The sequence below is a fragment of the Phascolarctos cinereus genome, unplaced genomic scaffold, assembly GCF_003287225.1.
Source record: "Phascolarctos cinereus isolate Bilbo 61053 unplaced genomic scaffold, phaCin_HiC Scaffold_5;HRSCAF=322, whole genome shotgun sequence".
NCBI lineage: Eukaryota > Metazoa > Chordata > Mammalia > Diprotodontia > Phascolarctidae > Phascolarctos > Phascolarctos cinereus.
Genome location: NW_027555958.1, coordinates 241,344,336 through 241,352,495, shown reverse-complemented (window position 1 = coordinate 241,352,495; position 8,160 = coordinate 241,344,336).

Here is an 8,160-nt window from a genome sequence, read left to right as displayed (position 1 = left end):
CCACTTGGGGATGAGAATAATTCTTGGGAAATGCTCTCTAGAAATCATCATTCCCCCTGAATCCATGGCTTGCTTCCTTCCAGCTCTGTTCTCCCTTGCATATGGGGCCCTGTCCCTTTTAGAGACTCAGAAAGGATTTGAGGAAGGAAAGAGACATAGAGATGGGGAGAGATCCAGTTCAGAGCCACTATATCCTTTTGTCCTAAGACATCAATTCTAATCTCTCTTCAGGTGATTCCACATTCTACAATCTACTGAAATCTACCCTAGATCTTAGGCACAGCCATTCAAATCATGGGCCTCTACTGTTGTGTTTCTTTTTACTAATCAACTACAAAATATATTAGTTCAAAGTGTAGTTAGGGCTGTCCCTTGCACATGTAGCATGGGGATGTCATTGTGTGTCTCGAAGGGAGGCACAGTCAACATCTCTAGCCTCTTTTCCCATCACCCTCCTCCAAGGGAGACTTCATTTCCTGCCAAGAAAGGAAACAGGAGTTTGGTGCCAGAAGCTTGGCCACTCTACTCTCCTCAGAGAGGGGTACCGGGCTAGAATTTATGTTTGCTTCGTTTAGTATTCTTAGTTTGGGAAATGTAATGTTCAAGTTAAACTTCTGATAGCTAATCATTAAAGGAGAAAGGATGCCCCAAGCTATAAATGCAAGGTTCAACTCCCCATCAAATAACAGTTCCAAAATGAACATACATTGCCATTAGCAAAGAGACCTATTTATCCAGATTGATAATACCGGACAATACAGAGTGAAGGAGCTCTCCCATCGTGAAGTAATTCTATTCAAGAGAGAGTTTCAGATCTCATCCAAGGGGAAGTTCCCTCAAGGGTCTGAAATCAGACTGGGGATAGAGACATGATGGAGACTGCCCACTCCTCTCATGTTAGATAAGTCCCAGAGTCTTTTACTTCAGTCACCTGAAGTGGGGGTGGCATTTTCCATCTTCTCTCTCCAACCAGAAGCCTCAAAAGACTGGAGTCCAAAGAAGACTTGAAGAGACAGGAGGGTGCTCTCTCTCTCTCTCTCTGTCTCTCTGTGTTTCTCTATCTCTCCTCTCTCTGTCTACCCGCTGACTTTCTCTGTCTCTCTTTGTCTCACTCTGACTGTCTCTCTGTCACTGTCTCTCTGTCACTGTCTCTGTCTCCTCTCCCCTTCTCTCTCTCTCTCTCTCTCTCTCTCTCTCTCTCTCTCTCTGTCTCTCTCTCTCTCTCTCTCTCTGTCTCTCTCTCTCTCTCTCTCTCTCTCTCTCTCCTCTTCTCTCTCCTCTCTCTCTCCCCCGTCTTTCTTTGTCTCTCTCTTTGTCTCGCTTTGTCTCTGTCTCTCTGTCACTGTCTCCCCTCCCCCCTCTCCTCCCCTTCCCCCCTTCTCCCTTCCCCCCCTCTCCTCCCCTCCCTTTCCCTCCCCTCCCCTCCCCTCCCCTTCCCTCCCCTCCCCTCCCCTGTTCTGTGCCACACAGCTCTGTGGGCATCTCCACTAATCTACGCTCTAGTGCCCTCTGCTGGGTGTCTATACTAAGCTGATGCTGCTCTTCGCTGCCATCTGCTGGTTTTCACCTGCTATTGAAATTCTTCTCCGCCCTCTGCACATGTGTATGTGTGTTGGGATGTCTAATAGCTCCTTAAATAACAGCTCCAGGTGCTATTTCAACTCTTTAATGATAAAATCTTTAAGCATTTAAGCTTGTCTTTTAAAATGACTTTGTTTCATTTTTTCTTATTAATCCCTGACCCTAATCCACAGTATCACTTGGGGTTAGAAAATTCCTTTCAATGTTTTCTCACTCCTGTCATGCTAGTTTTGATCCATGAAAATCTCACTTGAGAAGCAGCACCAGAAGGGTCTGGGTTTAGTTGACAACTCTTATCCTATTTTACTGCCAAAATGAAATTGCTGCCCTCTTTACAAAAGAAAAGAATAACCCTTACCCGTTCTGTTTTTAATGGATTCACACCATTCTAGGTACTTTGATTGTATGAGTGATGGCCTTTGTGATAAACAATTCCCTTTTTTTAAAAAAGGCAATTGGGGTTAAGTGACTTGCCCAAGGTCATACAGCTAGTAAGTGTCAAATGTTTGGTCTGAGGTCGGATTTGAATTCAAGTCTTCCTGACTTCAGGGCCAGTGCTCTATCGACTAGGCCACCGAGCTGCCCCTATCAATTCCCTTTCTTAATGGTCACAAACTATTCCTTTAATAATATTCTAGAATTTTGTCAGATTTAGATGGCAAATCAAATTCACTGGCTTCTGGTTTAGAGATTCCATCCTTTCCTCTTTTTAAAAAATCAGAACACTAGGGGCAGGTACACTGATTGCATCTCCCTATGGAAGTTAGGTGGCACAGTGGGAGAGTGCTGAGCCTGGTGCCAGGAAGGCCTGAGTTCAAATCAGGCTTCAGATACTTACTAGCTAGGTGACCCTGAGTAAATCATGTCACTCTGTTTGCCTTAGTTTCCTCATCTGTAAAATGAGCTGAGGAAGGAAATGGCAAATCACACCAGTGTCTTTGCCAAGAAAATCCCACAAAAAGACAGCCACAACTAAAATGACTGAATAAACATTGAAGGTATGGACATATCCGTTAACATCTTATTGAGATCATAGCACCATAGGGTAATAGATATAGAGCTGAAAGTCCCCCTAGAGGTCATCTGGTCCAGCGCCCACATTGTATAGATGACTGAGCCTATCTCCTTGATAGGGTTCTGTCAATATTTCCAGCCTTGGAAGGTTGTAGCAACTAGGTGGTGCAGCAGATAGAACCTGGGACCCAGGACTCAGGAAGACATGGGTTCAAATGTGGACTCAGCAGATCTAAATAACTGGAAAAACATCAGTTGCTCATGGATAGGCAGAGCTAATATAATTAAAATGACAATCCTACCTAAATTAATTTACTTATTCAGTGCTATACCAAACTACCAAAAAAGTATTTTATATATCTAGAAAAAATAAAATTCATTTGGAAAAACAAAAGTTTAAGAATATTAAAGGAATTAATGAAAAGAAATGTTAGGGAAAGTGGCCTAGCTGTACCAGATCTTAAATTATATTAAAAAGCAGCAATTATCAAAACTAGTTGGTACTGGCTAAGAAATAGAGCAGTGGATCAATGGAATAGGTTAGATACACAAGACACAGTAATCAATGACTATAGTAATGTACTGTTTGATTAACCCAAAGATCCCAACTTCTGGGATAAGAACTCACTATTGGACAAAAACTGCTGGGAAAACTGGAAAGTGGTATGGCAGAAACTGGGCATAGACCACCATCTTACACTGCACGCCAAAATAAAGTTAAAATGGGTCCATGATTTAGATATAAAGGCTGATACTATAAGCAAACTGGAGAGCAAGGAATAGTGTACCTGTCAGATTTATGGAGAATGGAAGAACTTAATGACCAAACAAGAGATAGAGAACATTATAATATGTAAAATGGACAATTTTGATTACATTGAATTGAAAAGTTTTTGTGCAAACAAAGCCAATGCAACCAAGATTAGGAGGGAAGCAGAAAATTGGGAAAGAATTTTTACGAAGTATCTGTGATAAAGGCCTCATTTCTAAAATATATAGAGAACCAAGTCAAATTTATAAGAATACAGGTCATTCCCCAATTGATAAATGGTCAAAGGATATGAACACAAAGTTTTCAGATGAAGAAATCAAAGCTATCTATAGACATATGAAAAAATGCTCTAAATCACTGTTGATTAAAGAAATGCAAATCAAAACAACTCTGAGGTACCACATCACACATATCAGATTAGCTTACATGACCAAACAGGAAAATTATAAATGCTGGAGAAGATGTGGGAGAATTGGAATACTAATGTATTGTTGGTGGAGTTGTGAACTGATCCAACTATTCTGGAGCGCAATTTGGAACTATGCCCAAAGGGCTATAAAAATGTGCATACCCTTTGACTCAGCAATAGGACTTTTAGGGCTATACCCCAAAGAGATCATACAAATGGGAAAAGGACCCACATGTACAAAAATATTTATAGCAGCTCTTTTTGTGGTGGCCAAGAACTGGAAATTGAGGGAATGCCCATCAATTAGGGAATGGCTGAACAAGTTGTGGTATATGAATGTGATAGAATACTGTTGTGCTATAAGAAATGATGAGCAGCTGGACTTCAGAAAAACCTGGAAAGACTTGTATGGTCTGATGCTGAGTGAAGTGAGCAGAACCAGGAGAACATTGTACACAGTAACAGCCACATTGTTCGATGACTAACTTTGATAGACTTGGCTCTTCTCAGCAAGGATCTAAGACAACTCCAAAAGACTCATGACAGAAAATGCTATCCCCATCCAGAGAAAAAACTACGGAGTCTGAATGCAGATCAGAGCATATTATTTACTCTCTTTATTTTGTTCTGTTTTTTCTTTCTCATGGTTCCTCCCATTCATTCTAATTCTTCTTTACAACATGACTTGTTGAGGTTAGAGTTGGGAGAGCTGGTTCAGGTATGAAAGAATTCACTTGGACCTTCTCTGTAGCCAGTGGGAGCTTTACTTTGTCAAAGCTTCACAAGCCTGAGGTTAGCAAGGAGCTAAACAAAGGGCGCTGATATAGGAAAAGACCCAGGCTTATATAGACAGAAAATTATACAGCCTGTAGGAAGACAGTGTATTTTTAGGGTTTCTTATGGGGGTTGGAAATTAGGGACAGGATAAGGAAGATGAATGATAGGGTAGGGAACACAGGATAAGGGAGACAAAAGCAATTCTTTTGGTACAAGTTGTACGGCATTTCTAGATAAGGGGAAAAGGACTTGAGAAGTTCTCAAGTTCTAGGATCTCAAGGTCCAGGATGGGCTACAGAATGAGCCTCAAACCCCCTTAGGGGGCCTGGGAAAGTAACCTTTAATATTATTTTTAATCCTAGGGCAGTCTTTGTCCTCACATCATGATTAATGTGAAAACGTGTTTAATAAGAATGTATATGGGGGCAGTTAGGTGGCACAGTGCATAGAGCACTGGCTCTGAAGTCAGGAGGACCTGAGTTCAAATCCAGCCTCAGACCAAACACTTGACACTTACTAGCTGTGTGACCCTGGGCAAGTCACTTAATCCCAATTGCCTAAAAAAAAAAAATAAAAAAAAAAGAATATGTAGAGCCTGTATCAGATTGCAGGCCTTTTTGGGGAAGGGAAAGGGAGGGAGGGGGAGAAAATTAAAAACTCCAAAGGTTATGGAAGTGAATGTTGAAAACTTAAAATAAATTAATTAATTTAAAAAATATGGACTTAGACCCTTACTAGCTGTGTGACCTTGGACAAGTCACAACTTCTATTTGCCTCAGTTTCTTCCATAGTATTACCTCCCAGGGTTATTGTGAGGATAAAATGAGATGATATTTTTAAAGTGCTTTGCTATTATTATTATGAACCCATTCACACCTCATTTAGGAGGAGTGATTAAGTCTCAGCATTGGGGATCAGCTCAAGCTATTGTGGCAGAGAATTCCACCATTGTCTCGGATCTACAATACAGGCAGAATTGTCAGAGATAGTAAAGTAGTGAGTCAGTTTAGAGAGAACCAGAGGAGAGTTAAAACCAATCTGAATCCTTGGGAGGAGATGGGGGCAGGGTAAACCCTCTGCGTCCTCATAGCCTCCATCCAGGAAGCCACTAATCCCAGCCAGGTAGATGCAGTAGAAGCATTTCTCCACATCCTCTCAACCTCTTGCCCCAGGCCCCTCCCTCCATCTGATGGGAGAGGGTGGAGGATGGACAGCAGAGAGAGCTCCTCCCAGATCTTCCATTTACAAGGGGCATCTAGGGCAGCCATCTCTTTGTTTCTCATCTGGTCACACTGCACTCCATCTCATATCTGTCCAAGACTGGGGGGTGGGAACAGGGAAGAATTTCTACCCAGCTTCTAAGGATCAGCTCAAGTCTCACTCCTAGGTGGGCAGTAGCCAGACTCACTGTGCTCACTCAATTCCTCTTCTTCTCCCTTCTTGTATTCTTCAGACTTTCCCCCTTCACCCATCCTTCCTCTGCCTATGTTTTTCAAAGCTTCCTTTCGCCTTAGAGTCCTTAGCTGTTAAGCTAAGTCTAGTGCTAGGAGGCTGACATGTCTAGTCAAGACACCTCTCTTATCCAGAGGTCATGTCTCCACTCATTCTTTCATTTGACATTCACTAAAAGCCAATTTAATTCAACAGACACTTATTAGGTAACTATTACATGCTAGGCACTGTGCTAGATATTGGGAAATACAAAGGAAAACATGAAACTGTTTCCAGCCTTGGGAGCTTACATTCTCCATGACTGAATCATATCTAGTAGCGCCTTTGAGCTCACTGAACATGAAGCCATATGTTGATGTAGTTCAGAGCATCTTCATAGAATCACAGATTTAAAGTAGAAGAAACCTCAGAGGCCATCTATTCTAATCTTCCTCTTTTTATGGGTGAGGAAGCAATGTTCTAGGAAGGCTGTTATTTGCCTCTAATCACACAGGTAATAGGTAGCAAAGCCAATATTTAGACCTAGGTTCTCTGACCCCCAAACCAGTACACTTTCCACTGTAACAGACTCCTTTGTCAAGTTCTTCACAGAATTTCTCTTCATCCTTTGCAAAAGATTCTGATGCCAGGCTTGATGGCAAATGCCAGTAACCATAGGTATCAAGGAGATTGAAGCTGGCAGATCTCTTGAGCTCAGGAGTTCTGAGCTGCAGTGGGCTAAGCCAATCAGGTATCTAAATTCAGCATCAATATGGTGAGTGCCTGGGAGTGGGACACCAATAGGTTGCATAAGGAAGATTAATCTGTTGCGGTCTGAGAGGTTGAGACCCCTCCAAGACTGGAGTACAGGAAGGGGTTGTCTGGAATGCATTCACAGACTCGAGCATTCTTTAAGTCAAGGTGGCAAAGATTTATTGTTATGCTTTTCAGTGGGCAAGGATTCTTAAGGAACCTGCAAGAGACTGAGGATAGAGCTAGGGTTTATATGGAAAAGGGCATGGGAAAGGAATGCCAAGGACACCGATTAGGTAATCTAAAGGTCCAGGTGTCTTTGGGAGCTATGGATGGGAAAGTACAGGGAGTATACCGGACAGGGAGGGATATGACAGAGGTATGGATCTTGGGAGTCTGGCAGGAGGAAGAGTCTTTGGGACAGCCAAGGACAAAACTCCTTGGGCCAGACAAGACACCCCTCTCTCTCTGTCCTGATTAGAGAATTCTCTGCAACAAGGGAAAGTTTACTCACAAGACAGGAGCTTACTAAGGAATTGGGAGACTTCCAGAGACATGATCTTAGGGCTGGGGCCTGAGCAGCCCAGCACTCTCCCACCCAGCTTTGTATAGCTGCACCAGGGACAGAGATAAGGGTCTTGCTGGGGCCCACGCAGGAGTAATTGCTAGGCATGGTGTCCTTGGGCTGCGGAGTGATTGTCAGAGACAGTGTTTCTGAGACTAGGGAGAAATTGGGGTCCAAATACAAGCATAAGCACCCAAGCACCCCATCAAATCCAGTCCAGGTCAGAGATAGAGCGGGTTAAAACTCCCATGTGGATTAATGGTGGGATCAGGCCCATGAGTAGCCCCTACATTTCTAGCCTGCGTAAGACTCAGTGTTTAAAAAAAGGGAAAAGCTTGCAAATAAGCTGAGGTCAGCTTCATGACAACCTATTCGCTTATTTTTATCTTTGGATACCGCAAGAAACAATGGCCAAATGTTTAACGACCGTTTTTTAAAAAAAAAATTCTTTTTTAAAAAATTATTTTTATTAATATATTTTCTTTTTGTATCACCTAAACTTGCTTGATACAAAGTTTAGGTGATACAAAAAGAAAAGATAAACATTGCTGTTACCAGGCACAATGATTTCCCAGTTCCCACTTCACTTTGCATTACTTCATACAGGTCTTGCCATGTGCATGCCTTCCTTTGATTGAACCCAGGGAGGAAAGAGAGTGAGTTGCCCCCATAGGAATCTTTTATCAACCCCAAAGGTCCATCTTTACCTTGATTTAAGGAGACCAGAAACAGGACCTGTATGTGCTCTGAAGTTGACACAAGATTGTATCATCCGAGTACATTGCACATTCTCATAAGGACTGGGCCCATTGGCCAGTCATAGTCCCTAGTTACATTTCTATATATACTTGCTCTGTC